The 14,417-nt window shown below is 42.4% G+C and overlaps 1 protein-coding gene across 4 annotated transcripts in view; it reads left to right on the top strand.

The window, feature by feature from the left end:
* ZFYVE9 (zinc finger FYVE-type containing 9) overlaps window positions 1-14,417 on the top strand; it is a 78,132-nt gene that overhangs the window by 14,461 nt on the left and 49,254 nt on the right. For 2 of the 4 annotated variants that reach the window (XM_068691321.1, XM_068691319.1), the window contains exon 1: window positions 4,450-4,765. The exons of 1 other annotated variant lie outside the window; for it this stretch is intronic. The gene's annotated coding sequence lies outside the window, so the exon portion shown is untranslated. Of the gene's footprint in view, window positions 1-4,449; window positions 4,766-5,285; window positions 5,486-14,417 lie in introns of those variants that run through there. One more of the 4 variants, XM_068691322.1, reaches the window with a different exon arrangement.

Here is a 14,417-nt window from a genome sequence, read left to right as displayed (position 1 = left end):
TTTCCCATAGACCAGAGAGACAGCTTGGCATGAGAAAGATCAGTATCCTGCTTTTGAGAGCAGCCAGAGGCAGATGCCAGATAAAGAATTGAGTAGCAGGATAATCATATAGTGACAATTCTGAGGAGTTCCCAGCTTCCAGCAATGCGTGTCTCAGGCTTCTGGAGTGAGAACTGTTACATTTTTATGCAGTACACTTCAAAGGATTTGCCTTCTGTGAACAAGCACACTCATCCCTTCTACCCATGTAAACATTAGCATCCACATGGCTGCTCCCGTCATGTGCTCAGGGACACATGATCTGTGTCAGATGATGCTGAAGGGGATGACAGGTTGCTGCTTCGTAGTGCCCCAAGGAAATCAACTTCTGCATAGACAAGCAACCAGAATCCACAGCTGTGATCAACTCGTTGTCTCTCATGGGTAAAAGACTTATAGGAATGAACCCCAGTATGTGTCAAAAATAGCTTAAAAAAGCACCTGGTTTTGATTTTGACAGTCTCAGTGCTGGGAAATTTAACTTGTTCCTCTCTGAAGCGTTTCAGTAATTAATTACCTTCACTGGTAAAAGACTTTACTGGGAAGCTGAATAAGTCTGCCTTTAGCATAGTCACTGAATTTTGGAAGTACTTCAAACCTGCGATTGAGTCGTCCCTTCACCTTCTTTTTATACATGAAAGTAGATTGAATGTTTTTAGTTTTCATCTAAATCATTCTTATTGATCTTCTCCAAACCATTTAATTTTCAGCTTTGGTTAAAGAACTAAGGGATTTGTCTCTCATATTTCAGGAGCAGTTGGACTAGTGCCAGATAAAAATAGACATTATTTTATATTCTCCTATTTATAAAACCAAGGGTTGTATTAGCCTGTTGGCCACAGAACTGCACCACCTGCTCATTTGCTTCTGATTATATGTGATGACACTCAAGGTTTTTGAGCATTAACTTGTTATAGCACAAATTCCCCCATCCTATAATCATGGTCTTTATTCCTTGGTGCATGTTTTTACATCTGGCTGTATAGAAATGCATGCTACCTGTTATCAAGCTGTCTCAGATACTTTCCGTTGTGACTTGTTATTTGTTAATCCTTGTTTACATCACTTGCAAAGTTTGTAAGTGATGATTTTATTTTTTCCTTAAAGCCATTACTATCCATACAGTATAGTGCAGAACTAATCACTGTATGACACAGAAACGCATTCTTTCATGATGACTTCTTATTTCCCCACTTTGTAACTGCCAGTTAGCCAGAGTTTGAACAGTTTAATACGTGCTGTGATGAGTCTCCACCATTCTGGTTTCTTAATTAAAATGTTACCAAAACAAGTATTTTACAGACCTACTTACCTTGATCCACCAAACTTGTAATGCCATTAAAAAAATCAATTTCTTTTGGCAAGATTTATTTTCCACATTAATTTGCATTTATTTTGTTTCCATCTTTTAATTCTTTTTTAATCAAGTAATGTAGCTAATGTCCCATTATGTTACCCAGAATTCTTGCCAGGCTGGCAAGTTGTAATTACCCTTGTCACCTTGTTTACCCTTTTAAAATATCGGTACAATATTTCATCCAGTGCTCTGGAACTTGAACAGCATTCCAAGATTTATTGAAAATCAACATTAATGGTCTAAAGATACTCCCTGCCAGTGCTTTTAAAACTTTTGGATGAAAGTTGTCTATACCTGCTGATGCGCAGCCTTATTAGCTTCTGTTTAACATCCCCCTCAGTGCCTGTTGTAATGGAATGTATTTCATCATCATCATACGATATTTGTGTATCATCTGGCTCTTCTCCAAATACAGACCAGAAATATTTATTGAGCTCTTCTGCCTTCCTGTGTTATTGTTAGCATTTCTACTTTTTCCATCTAGTAACAGACTCAAACCATTGGAAAGCTTCTTTTTCCCCCAAGTTTCTGCAAATTTTGTCAAGTACTTTAAACATGTTTGTTTCTCCATAGCTATTGTTCATAGATTATTCTTGCATTATTTTGAATCCTGTATCATCTCCTAGCTCTCAACGTACATTTGTTGCTACAAACATGTTTTTGTATTGACTTTGTAGCTCTCAGATGCCCACTTCAAGGATGGCATCCCACAGCTTCCCCTCACCTTTCTAACTGTGATCTTGTCACCCACTTTCCAGTTCCTTTCCACTACCTTTCTGCAGGTTGGAGTCTCCACATCCGTACACTGTCCTTTATGCCTCTTTACCTTCTCATAAAGAGCTGGGCAAAGATGGTAAAAGACTTAGAAAAGAATTGGTGGATCAATACCAAATGTCCATGCTATCATCTGGGGTACTATTTGGCACATTTTTCTTGTCACAACACTGTAGATGCTCACTGACGTGAGGCTGATACACTACAAAGAGATGAAGATTTTTTTTTCAGAGTTCGTAACTATCAGTCTCACTGAATGTGCAAAGTAAATGGTCCGTGTCTTACAGGCTTGCTGGGACTTGGGACCAAGATTATTGATTTGTTTTGCACGTAGGTTTTTTTCTAATATTCATACCCAAATACTTTCTGTTTGAACACGAGCAGAAGGAGCACAATCAGAAGACAGGAAGGACAGACTCCTGCTTTCATTTCAGACATATGGCACCACAACTGCCTGAAGAAGCAACTTTAGTTTTTCTGAGTTCCTGCTTCTCTAGATACATCGTCTTAATTGGGAATAAGTCATGTGGCATCCAAAATGCACATAGATACTGAGAGAGGACAGAGTATGAGGCCATGCTTCATCACCTCAACTCATAGAGACTTTTCCCATCACTCCTAACTCCTTTTTTTTTTTTCCCTGCTTTCATGAGATTGATTTCTTGCAGAACAGCCAATTATGATCTTCAGGTAAAAACACTCGGTGTTTGCTGAATTCCAGTGAATTCCAGCATGTAGAGGGATTAAAGCAGATCAAAATCCGGGTAGTGATAGGACTCTGAGACATATGTAGAGGGAAAACCTATGCACTTGCATGCATTTGCCTAGAGGGTATGAAGTGTTACATTGATCATCCTTTGATTTATTTCCTTTTTGTTTGCCAGGCAGATTGTGTGTTTAGCAGTCAAAGCTGTTTATGAGACTTGTTTTGAGGACAGTGGTTGTGCACTGGACTGGATGAGAGTTCCTCATCCGTGCTTTACCAGCACGACACCACTAACTGCTAAGGAGACAGCATGATGGGGTTAACCAGGAATGCTTTATGGGAGAAAATAAATCCCATCTCCATTTATATGCTACTACCAGATATGATTGATTAGTATGTTTTATCTCATCAGCTCTTCGCCCATGGATTGATGATTCAGTTGATTGGGAGTATCTTATATTTTCTGCTTGAAAAGCACAAAGTTCTACCAGAATCAATGAATAAACATTAAGAGCTTCCTTCTCATTTCAGGCGGGATGAACTGATGCTCCTAGAGAAATAAGGCCTAGACGTTACCACCAGGGCTCATTACACCTTATTCACCGTCTTAAGTAGGGAGCTAGCAGAGAAGCCTAACTCCTGCAAACTGGTAGCCAGCAAGCACGAAGACCTGAAAACGTGCTGTGGGGTGAACGAAGAGAGCACAGAACACAACGCCCGCCGTTCCCCCGTGCCGGGGGTGACATGGCGCCCTGAGGCAGCCCTCACACGCGGTTCCCCCTCAGAGCCCGGCGGGGCGCGAGCCGTTAGCCGTTAACCGTTAGCCGTTAGAGCGCGGGCCCGGCGAGGCGGCACGCGGCTGAGGCGTTCGTGAGGCGGCCGGGCGAGAGCCGTGCCTCAGCCCCCGGCCCTCCGCCCGGCAGGGGGCGGCTGGAGGCGGCACAGCGGCTTCGGGAGCCCGGGGCTGGCCGAGACCCGTCCGCCCCTCGCCCCGGGAGCCCCGCAGCGGGCGGCACACACACACGGGGATGTTTCGTCTCCACAGCCAGGCTGCTGGGCGCCTGCAGCCAAGGGTAAGGGGGGGTGAGGTGGTTCCCTGCTCCCTCCGTGTAATGGAAGAATCGGCGAGGCTCCGAGCACTGGTTTCGCATATATGTACCTGTCAGCTTGCACTTTGAGTCAGTTTCTGTGAGGGATGAGTACGGTTTATTTTATTTTTTTTTCTCCCCCTCTGGAATCCTGCCTTGCGTGTCTTTGAGCAGGTGGCTCTGTGGCTGCGCCTTTCCCCAGCCGGTTGCGGATGGCCGTGCCTGCGCAGGACACGCATCCCTGGCTGTGGGGAGGGGAAAATTATTTTTCGAAATACCAAAAAAAAAACACCATAAACACATAAAACACGGACTGCTCCAAACAGCCCCTAGGTGCGGCTGGCTGCGGGGCGCGTCGCCGCGAAGCGCCCGGGGGACCGCGGTCCCCCCCCCCTCGCCCTCTCCCGCTGCCGGGTCTGCCCCCGGTTCCCCCCGGAGCTTGGCCGGGGCTGGGGGGCGGGCGGGCTCCGGCCGTGCCGGGTCACCCCTCCCGCGGTGGGGCGGGGGTGCGGCAGGCTCGGCGCTGCCTCCCCGGCGGTGCCGCAGTGCCGTGCGCTGCCTCTGGGGCCGGCCAGGGGGCGCTGGCTGCCGGCAGCTGCGGCGGCCTTGGCCGCGGAGCCAGCGAGCGAGGCCGGCTGGCGGCAGCGGGCGGGGAGGGCGGGCGCCGGCCTCTCTCCAGCGCTCGCAGGGGGCTCTGCGGGGCCCGCCCGGGAGCTGAGCGGCGGTGGTGGCGGCGGCGGAGCGCGGCCCCGGGGGATCCCCCTCGCCATGCAGACCCGGCGGCGCCTGCCGCCTGCCGAGGTGAGTGAGCACAGCCGAGCCGAGCCGAGCCGAGCCGTTCGCCCCCAAGGCCCGGGAGGCCGGGGGACCCCTCTCCCCAGGCCCCTACCGCCCGGAGCGAGGCCCCGCGGGCGGGGAGAGCTCCGCCGCCTCGGCCCGAGCTGCCGCCGCCCCGGCCCGGGGCTGGGGGGCTGCGGGTGCCTCCTCCTCCCCCGCCGCCCTTGGCCCCCGCACGGCGCCGAGGGGAGAGGGACGATCGCCCCTCAGCCCTCTCCGGCCGGTTCTGCGAGCCCCTTCCCCACCGTCCTTGGGTGCCTGCACTAGGCGACCCCTTCTCCCAGCTCCGAGGCTCCTGCAGAAGGACGAAGAGCCCTCGCCCTGCTCATCGCAGCTGGCAGCCGGAGCCTCCTCGGGACCCCCCGTGTGCTGCCGGGGCAAGGATCGGCTGGGCTCGCCCCGGAGGGAGCCAGCGGGCAGCTTGGGCTCGCAGCCCGGGGAGGGGAGGAGCCCTGCTTGCATCTGGTGCCCTTTTTATGGCCTGATCTCTGCTCCGGCCCCGGGCGCTGAATGTTACTCGCTCATCGCGATGTGTAACAAGTCACTCCCGCAATGGTGGTAGTGCCGGAGGGGGATGGGGCGAGCGGCGGCATGCGTTTTGTAACATCTCTAATGAGTGCCACCGTGGTCAGATCTCACCCGGGGAATAACCGGCACTTTTGGCGTGTCAGGCTTTCTGCAGAGGTGGGTTAGTTACTTGCTCATAAACGTTACGGTTCGATAGGTGCACATGATGGAGGGTGGCCGAAGGGCTGTTTTCATCTCTTAACCAGGCTGAGAAACAAGTAGCAGATGGCAATTGAGAGACTTTCTGCTTCAGCGTTCACTATCTTGTTTATTTATAGATATTCCTGGTTATTTTATGACAAAGCTTTATATTTATTTATTTATTTTTTACACAGACTTTCATTCAATTCAGATATTAGAAGCTGACTGAATAAGGGATCTCAAGATCTGGCAGTCTTTATATTAAGCATGGTTGTATTAGATTAGAATTGCAGAATGACACTGCCCTCAATATTTTGTTTCAGGCCACATCCAAAACTGGAAGGGGCCCTATATAAACAAGTAAAATAAGAAAGACACTCTACTCAGATAAAACCTTTTATTTTCGTTGGTTAGAATTTTATTGGCTAGGTGATGTTTTAAAACATAATTTTATTACCATTTTTGATTGCATGGGAGGAATCCAGATTTTAGATATACCTCCAGTGGTTGAAACAACATTAAAATCCTTTGTTACTGTATGAAGCCAATGGTGTGTTGCTGTTTTTTTATTTGTTTGTTTGTTTTGTTTTTTAAGTTATGCTATGCCATACAAAACTACAAGAACCAGAGAGGCAAAAATAAAAGTCTCTTCAGAGACTTGGAAAATTTGAAATGGAAGCTGAAAAAGGGCCTAAAATCAGGCAAGTTTCCCTCTAATTCAAGCTCTGGTCTAAATCTAACAAGTTACATCTTCAGGCACGTTACGGTGGATTCTATAATGGCCCGTTGCTTTACGGTGCCTTCTTTGGTGTGTGAAAAGGGAAGAAAAAACACCCCAGAGCTGCAGTACTGAGTCCTGATATTTGGAGTAGCTTTGAGTCAATTATTAGGCTGGGGATTAAATACTTTCAAACACATGTTTTGGGATCTGAGGCCTGGGGCTAAGGCTGACATGAAATAGAGTGGCTTTTTTTAGGTTGGCATAACGTCTGGCTGTGACTGTCTCAGGGAACAAAGGTAGAAACTAAACAAAAAAGCAGTATTAAAACTTGTGGCCAAGGAATGATAAGCTTCTAACGTCCGTTGTGGCCTGTTCTGTGCAAACTTTAGCATAAAAGAGCTTGCTAGTTTTCTGGTTTACAGGTTCTTTGTGAAAAAATTACTTGAAATTATTTTGCAAAAGCTTTGCTGTTGAATAAAAGTTGGCTAGAAAGAAATGTCTCTTGGAATAAATTGTGTATTCATATTTTGTTGATCAGAATAATCTTTTTGATGCCTTAAGGTGAGAATCTTTCAAATGCGTGTCAGTTGCTTGACAGAAAATAAGATGAGGGCTAAAAAATTGCAGTGCACGGTTAGTATGTGTGCTGATGAATCAGGGATCTGATCCAGAACACTGTTGGAAGATACCTGTATATTTATAGACTACTTTGAAATTTTTATGTGAAAATTACTGTTTTTGTTTTGTTTTGTTTTGTTTTAATTGTGATTGAGATTAAATTGTCAAAAGAAATTAAGACAGCCTGTTTTAGAACTCTGTCATTCCTTGTGAGACTTGAACTTTGGAATGAACAGAAATATGAACTGACATGCTCAGTTTTCCCTGCTGTTGTTTTTGGTATGCATTGAGAAATGTTTCAGACACTAAACAGTTACAATGTTTTTTGTATTGGTAAGAAATGTATAATCAAGGGTAAATAGATGAAACTAAGTTAAAGTATGAGGCCTAGGTCATAGAAACACCTCTAGAAGCAAAGTTAGAAGTAAAACTGTGTTGGCTGTAAGTGTTGGTTACATCTTGCAGCACTGGCAAAATTATGTCAACTAATGTCAATGGATGGGAAGTTTGAAAAGATATACAAAGAATCCGTCATTTACATAGTTGTTTCTACTGAAGTGTCTACTTAAATTAGCATTCAGGATACACATTCATACAAATGTATTTGCTAGCAACTGGAGCAAAACATGCTATATTGTTATCCAAAGAATACGTGTGAGAAATTATTCGGAATGAGATAAAGGTAAACAACCAGTATCACTATATATACAAGTATTTGATAGATAGAATTATTCTATTTTTACAGACAAAGTGTTTTCCTACTTACTATTTAGGTGTCTGGTTAACGAACCAAAGTCTAACATTTATTTATTTATTTATTTTTAATTTGGCTGTTGAGATTCCTCGTAAACATTTCACATTTATAGATTGTAATGCGCCCAGTTACATGTTAGAGTGTAGTTCTCAGCTGGTGAGGAGCTGAGGAGGAATGAGTGTGACTGTCCTAGGGTATTAAACTCTGTCATTCCTTTAAATGTTAGTTTCAAGGGAAGATTTTGAAACACTGAAGATCTTGTGACCTGGGATTAATTTTGTCTTTGTTTCCTGAATGTACTTTATGATGTTTTCTCTCTTTTGCATCACAGACGTGCTAGGTTTGGGGAGGAATGTTGCTATTTAGACTGCCATAGCAGATAGGTGGAATAGGAAGAATACTTTTTGGGTAAAGTTTAAATGTATTCTTTCACTGAATATTTCCAGTGAATATGAAATAGGCTGAAGGTGAATGGTAGAGAAAATCCGTAAATGGTCACTTAAACTATTTTAAAGATCTTTACTAGAGTAATTACTAATCTATAAACACAGGTTAAAGGCAAATAGTATGTGGCCAGGAGCTTATGGGTGACAACACTGGGCAGATTGTTCCTTCAGAATTCTTTCCCTAGATCTGCTCAAATGGGATTTAACTTAAAGAAATCCAGTCAAATGAATTTTACACAGGCATAGTTCTGTTAGAGTAAAAAAAAAAAAAAAAAAAAAAAAAAAAAGTGGTAAACCATGTGAAACAAGTGTGGAGTCACAATCTGTAGATTTTCTGCATTTTAGAAAGTGTAGAGCTAGAGTGCTCTCTGAATAGCTTCCGTGATTCTTTCAGTGTAAGTATAAACTAGGGCAATGGTTGCTTTGCCTTAGTTTAATTCTGTTACAAAGATCCATGAGGACCTTTAACATTGTTTTGCTTCTGTGTAAAATTCTGTGCAAAATTTGGTAATAAATATGTCAGTCTGACTATCTTACGTTTTGAAGTTTTGGTGTCCATATATTATTTTTTTTCTCATATCCTATCCCCAGTGTCCACTGTCCATTGGACAAATGAGAACATGGACTTCAGGCCGGATTTCTACTTGCTTTTTTATGTATATATATTTACTTTGTACTTTTCTCTGTGTTCTTGAGCAGCGATTACTAACCTCCATATAGAATCCTTTTCAGGTAATGCTAATGGCTGTACTCTCGATATGCTGCTTCTATGTTGTATATAGAATATATAAATATCTCGTTCACTATATGTTAATATTCCTTATATCCCTGATACTTTGATGGGAAATGAAGCTACGAATCTGCCTTATGATCCTGGGGGGTCATGATGGTATCAGTTATTTAAGGGAGTTTGTTGAGGGTCCAGAAGCATTCTGGTTTGCAATGCTAACATCAGCTTTGTTTTTCTGTCAAGGATTGTATTGCATGTTACCACTTTATATTTTTATTTCTATTTTCTATACTGCCCTCCTCTCCCCCCATGCCTTTTAATATCAACAGGAAGCTTGATGAGTATTTTTGAAGAGATTGATTGCCTAATGAAGTGGAGTAGGACTTTACAAGTGGGAATTTTTCTTAAAATTGTTTTGTTAGATTTCTGCTACTGGTTCAGTTCCAGCAAAGTAACAGAGATGGAAAGCTTTCTAATGAAGGCTTGAGGCATCAACCGATATTTTTGATAGTGTTGCTGAACCTTGTTTTAGGGTATGGCTTTGTATATAAAACAAAACAGTAAAGTATCTTCACTAGCGTCTCCCTGTTAGTTAGCGGGGTTGGAGCTGAACTGCTGGTTGCAGTAGCTAGAAAAAAGAACTAAAGCCTAATATAGACAAAGCTGCAGCTGTTTTTTCTTCTATTATCTGCATATGAAAATACTTCTGTGTTGTAGATTTCACTTTGGTAACTATTTTAGGACTGCTTCCCAGCAATTGATGATTAGTGACAGAGGAATTAGGCGCGATCAGAGATGCTGGCAATGTTTTGAGCCTTTGCGTGTTGAGAAAATCTCTTGCCCTGTTAAGAGTTAGCAAATAAATGCAGTTTACCAAATTATGACCATTTTTACTGGTAATGTTTCATTATGTATCTCACTTAATGACTTCCTGTACTTCGGTTTTGCCAGAGAGCATTTGGGGGCCTGCCTAAAAAGGCAAATTATTTAGTATTTATTGTAAGTGCGGTGCCATTTTGTTGTTAGTGAAGTGGTAGCTGGGTGGAACCTGTCCTTCCACCTTCCCAGCATACAAAGAATCCGGGGTCATTTCCTACCAGGTGATGGTTTGAAGTTAGGCCACATTTATGTCAGAGATTGATGTGTGCTCTTTCAATTACTGAAGTGCCATAGTAATACTTACTTCAGGATTCTTGCAGTTTTTAAAATTCCTGTAATGTGAAAGTTTTTGTTTACTTCTATGATATACTGAAACTCTTATAAATAATAGACCTCAATCTTTATACGTGAGTTCCGAGTACACCGTTCATATTTCACTCCAAGTTCAAAATTTTATCTGGGGAAGTGATAGGGTGAAATACGTTAGAAAATTCACAGGAGGTTATCAATGGAGGAACATACGCTGATACGTTTCTCTAGAAAATAGTACAGTGAACTTAAAAGGAGTTGGTGATGTTCAGTGCAAGGAGCAGATCAAAGAGCTTTCTAAATCCCATAATAGCTTCTCTATCTGTGAATGACACTGACTATTAGAGGAGCTTTTCTATTTCCAGATTCAGTTTTGTAGTGTCAAAACTCTGCTTTGAACTCAGTATACATGTTGACTTTGCCTGTTTGCACTCAACAAGTGATCTAGATGGTTGATTTAGGATCGCTAAAATAAAGGCCAAGCCATTTGTAACTATGAATTTACAGTAAATACAAAGTGATGATAAATTAAAGAAGAATTGGCAAATCAGGTGAATATGCATAAGATGTATTGCTTAATGTGTTGGCCAGTCAGATTATTGAAAGCTTGGGAGATGTTATAGAACAAAAATTGCAGATAGTTCCAGATCTGGGATTTTTTTGTTTCTTAGTTATTATCTTCTGTACTGTTATTTCTTATGTTTCTTTGTTCAACAAAACTGTCCTCTCATTTCTTTCCTTTTCTTCTTAAACATCTTCGTGTTGTTGTTGTCAATCTCTTATTTTTTGGATAGTTGGATTTGAAGAGGAAGGTTTAGGAGTGGTGTCATCAGCAGTAAGCTGTGGGGCTCGGGTTCCGGTGGATTCCTCCGGTCTATGCTGTGCCCACACCTCATTCTGATCCTGGGCGTGCCGCGCATCCGGCACCTGCGAGAGGTGCGCTCCGCTGATCTGTCTGGGGGTGACTCGGGTAATCCCTGCCCCTGCTACAAGGCAGAAGAAAAAACGTGTTCCCTCTTCAAGTGCTGTGGTTGGGAGCTTTGCATATCAATTTAAACAAAATCAAATTTGTTTTCACACCAGACTGGGAAGTGCAGTGACTGAAGAGGTAGCATATTTGTTTTTTCTTCTTGTGTTGTAGAGCAAGAAAGGCAAGTGGGCTTGAAGAACTTGGATCTTACATCTCCATTTGTGTCAGCTCCACTAACTGTTGAAAAAGGACAATGTTTGCTTGTCTTAGGACATCACAGATCCAGGGAGTACGCTGCCTCATGCAAGACTGAGGACAGAGAGCTGGGCTTCTTGAAGCTGATGCTCAAAAGTGCTTAATGGTTCTTGGGTGGAGTCATTGCAGCGTGTTGGTCCAGTCCTGCAGACTGATAAAGGAACTCCCATCACTCTAGCTGAAGCAGTGGGATTCTAAAACCACATTCATTTCTGATGGCCAGTTCTTTTCTGCCTGTAATCCTTCAGAATTTATGTGATATTTTGTAAGTAGCAGGGGAATTCTTTCAAGACATGGAAATAGAGAGAATGGTGCTTCATTATGACGTAGAAGATACGTCAAATGAGTTCTGTAGTATAAACTGAATCTGATGTTTTATGTATCCGAGTTCTTTGAGGTGCTTTATTTGTAAACATATTGTTCTACCATCATTGGAATGAAAAAAACTTGTAATCCTGGAGATTGAAATCCTTTTTGCCCCTTAGTATCTCTTCCCTTCCTTCTCCTCTGCAGTAACCCCGACATTCTCACATAACACCTTAATTCTGTTTTTCCAGAGCTGTGTGGGTATTGATTGCCCAGCAGGTTGCTGCCAAAAATACATAGAGCAGCTGAGTTTTGCTTGCCTTTCCCTCAGAGAAGAGCCATTTGCATTTGTTTTTACAGCGCAGATACTAATTTTCATGAACAATTTTTTTGGGGGGGAAAGACCAGCATTAAAAATAGTAAGCAAACAGTGTGCTTCCGTAATCTTCATTTCCACGGGAAGTCAAATAAAAAATACAACACTTGATAAGCAATAGTACTGAACACTGGCCCAGTACATAAGTCCTCTTCTAATTTGTGTTACTGAGGCTGGGAATATTGAGGTTTCTTAAGAGGATGGAGAGGACACAGAAATTATGTGTTTAAAATATACCACTTAAACTATACCCAGTGAACCAGTCAGGTCAATGTAATTTTTTATTCCTTATCTGCACTGTAATGCAGATAAACGAACATTTAGTATGAACTGAGATTGCATAAATGGCAAGTTCCCTCTGCCTGTTAATTTCTTGGGAATATATTTAGCAGTCTTTTTGAAATTGCACGTTTTTCTGCCCTACAATGGAAATGCATGCTGCTGGCTGCTTCTGAGGCTTGTGTTTTGTAGCAAAAGACACAGATAACTCACTTGGAGCTCTCCTGAGGTCAGTGCTTCAGTGCATAGCTCCTCTCTGGGGGCTGGCTGGTTGGATAGCCCTGCAGAGCACATTACTGGTCAGCATGTTATGAAGTTGCTTTGTGAGCGGGATCTTGGTTAGTTCATAAAGAGTATGGTTTTGATCTTTTATTTGGTGAGTTTAAAAGTATGCATAAAGCACGCTTGGTAGGTTATACTATTATCAGATTGCTTTAAACAGCATGTATGTTGAAATAGCCACTTAACTGAAACATCAAATTGCATTGATTGTAAGGATTTCTTACTGTATTTTTGTCTAAATGATGAAGACTGAATAAAACCCCTGTATACTTCATGTATCATGCTGCTCTTCCTCAATTCTTTTATTAATGTAACTTAATGTCATTACTGTAGCATCAGTCTACCTACATACTTTTGCACTTCCAAGAAATTTAATATAATTAATACTGGCATAATATCCTTTACATTGTATTTACTCTAGTTTTAGTTAATGCCACCTATAAAATACATTTTAACATATCATGGATATTTTTGCATAGGTTTTTTATTTTTATTTTTGTATACCCCTGTAGAATGAACCTGGGTGTTAAATGATGAGAAATAAAACTTTGATGGGCAATAGATATGTGTATATTCAGTGTCTTTGTTCCCTCATTCTTCACCTGTAATGCACTTCGTAGTTGTATTCTCTCTTCTTTTACTATTAAGCTTCATTTCTGTACAGCTGACTTGTAGATGTGGTAGTACCATCTACTCTGAGGAAATGCAAAAAGTGGCACTCCTGTATTTAATGAAACTTCTCTGAACCTGGGCTTTCAAACAGATGCTTGAGGGAAGCAGGTGGCTGTGCTGATCCTGGCTGTTGGACACCTGGTGTTGTATACACCCAAGTCATACTCCACACTGCAGACAGCTGAGGGCTTTAAATGGATTCCTGAAGGTGCCATGACATCAATAAATAATGACGAGGACAGGTAGACAGGTAGGCAGGATGACAGGTACAATGATATCCTATGTTTTGAGTGTTATTTTGGCCATGTTTTTTCTTCATTTTTGAGAGAGATTTTTTCTAAAGACTTCCATTTATGTCACCACTGCTATTGGGTTTGTTCCAACTATTCCTAGAAGTGAGGAATGAGCCTGCGTGGCTACTAAGGGCATTAACAACTGCTTTATACCAGTGGATCTGAACAGTGAGGTTGAAACATGGGGTTTTTCATTCCTTTTGTCAGAGAAAGAAGGAAGCATGGGTAAGGGAGAAAGAAAATGGTTGCAGGAAGAAGTGAGTGAGGAAGGAATGTATTTAAGGGGGGAAAACAAGACGAACAGACAGAGAATGGAACTCAAGAATATAACAGTATAGTCTGAAAGGGGAGAAGAAAGAAAAAATGTAGGGATCCGTGGCAGTGCAGAATGAACCACCTTATTGGTGGGCAAAGGAATTGCCGAGGTCTCTTACTTCTCGGGTGTCTGAGAAATGTTGCATCTGAGTTTTTGGAGGATTTGGAGAACTTAGAGCTCCAAAAGATTTCTGGAAACAATGTCTTGACTCATTAATAATGAATGCTTTCTGAAATTCTGTTTTGTATCTTTTAAGTCTTTATTTCCTTTGACTACAATGTTGCAGAATTATGGGCACTTAGTTTTATAACTAAAACTTTTCTGAGTCTAACATACATTTTGAGCAAATGTCCTGATTGATATATTGCACCACTGGAGCAAGAAAAAAAGCTTTGACGTGAATATGAATGCAAGACACTCACCGGTTCTGTTGGTTAGCATCTAGTCCCTTCAGCACTGTTAAAAGGATGTTAATGGACCTCAGCGCAAATGAGAATCATGCTCAGAAATAGCAGTGCAGCCAGTTTCAGTACACACTGTTGCCATGGTTGTGTCGAGGTGTATGGAGCGAGTTACTTGTTACAGATGACTTGAGACGTAATGCACGGTGAGCATCAGTAGGGTAGGTAGGTCCTGGTCACAAACATGTGGGAACGAACTTCTCGACATTTGACAAGACAAGAATAGTTCATAATGTGTTAG

The sequence above is a fragment of the Anas acuta genome, chromosome 8 (assembly GCF_963932015.1).
Source record: "Anas acuta chromosome 8, bAnaAcu1.1, whole genome shotgun sequence".
Taxonomy (NCBI): domain Eukaryota; kingdom Metazoa; phylum Chordata; class Aves; order Anseriformes; family Anatidae; genus Anas; species Anas acuta.
This window is presented reverse-complemented; position numbering and strand designations above follow the sequence as displayed.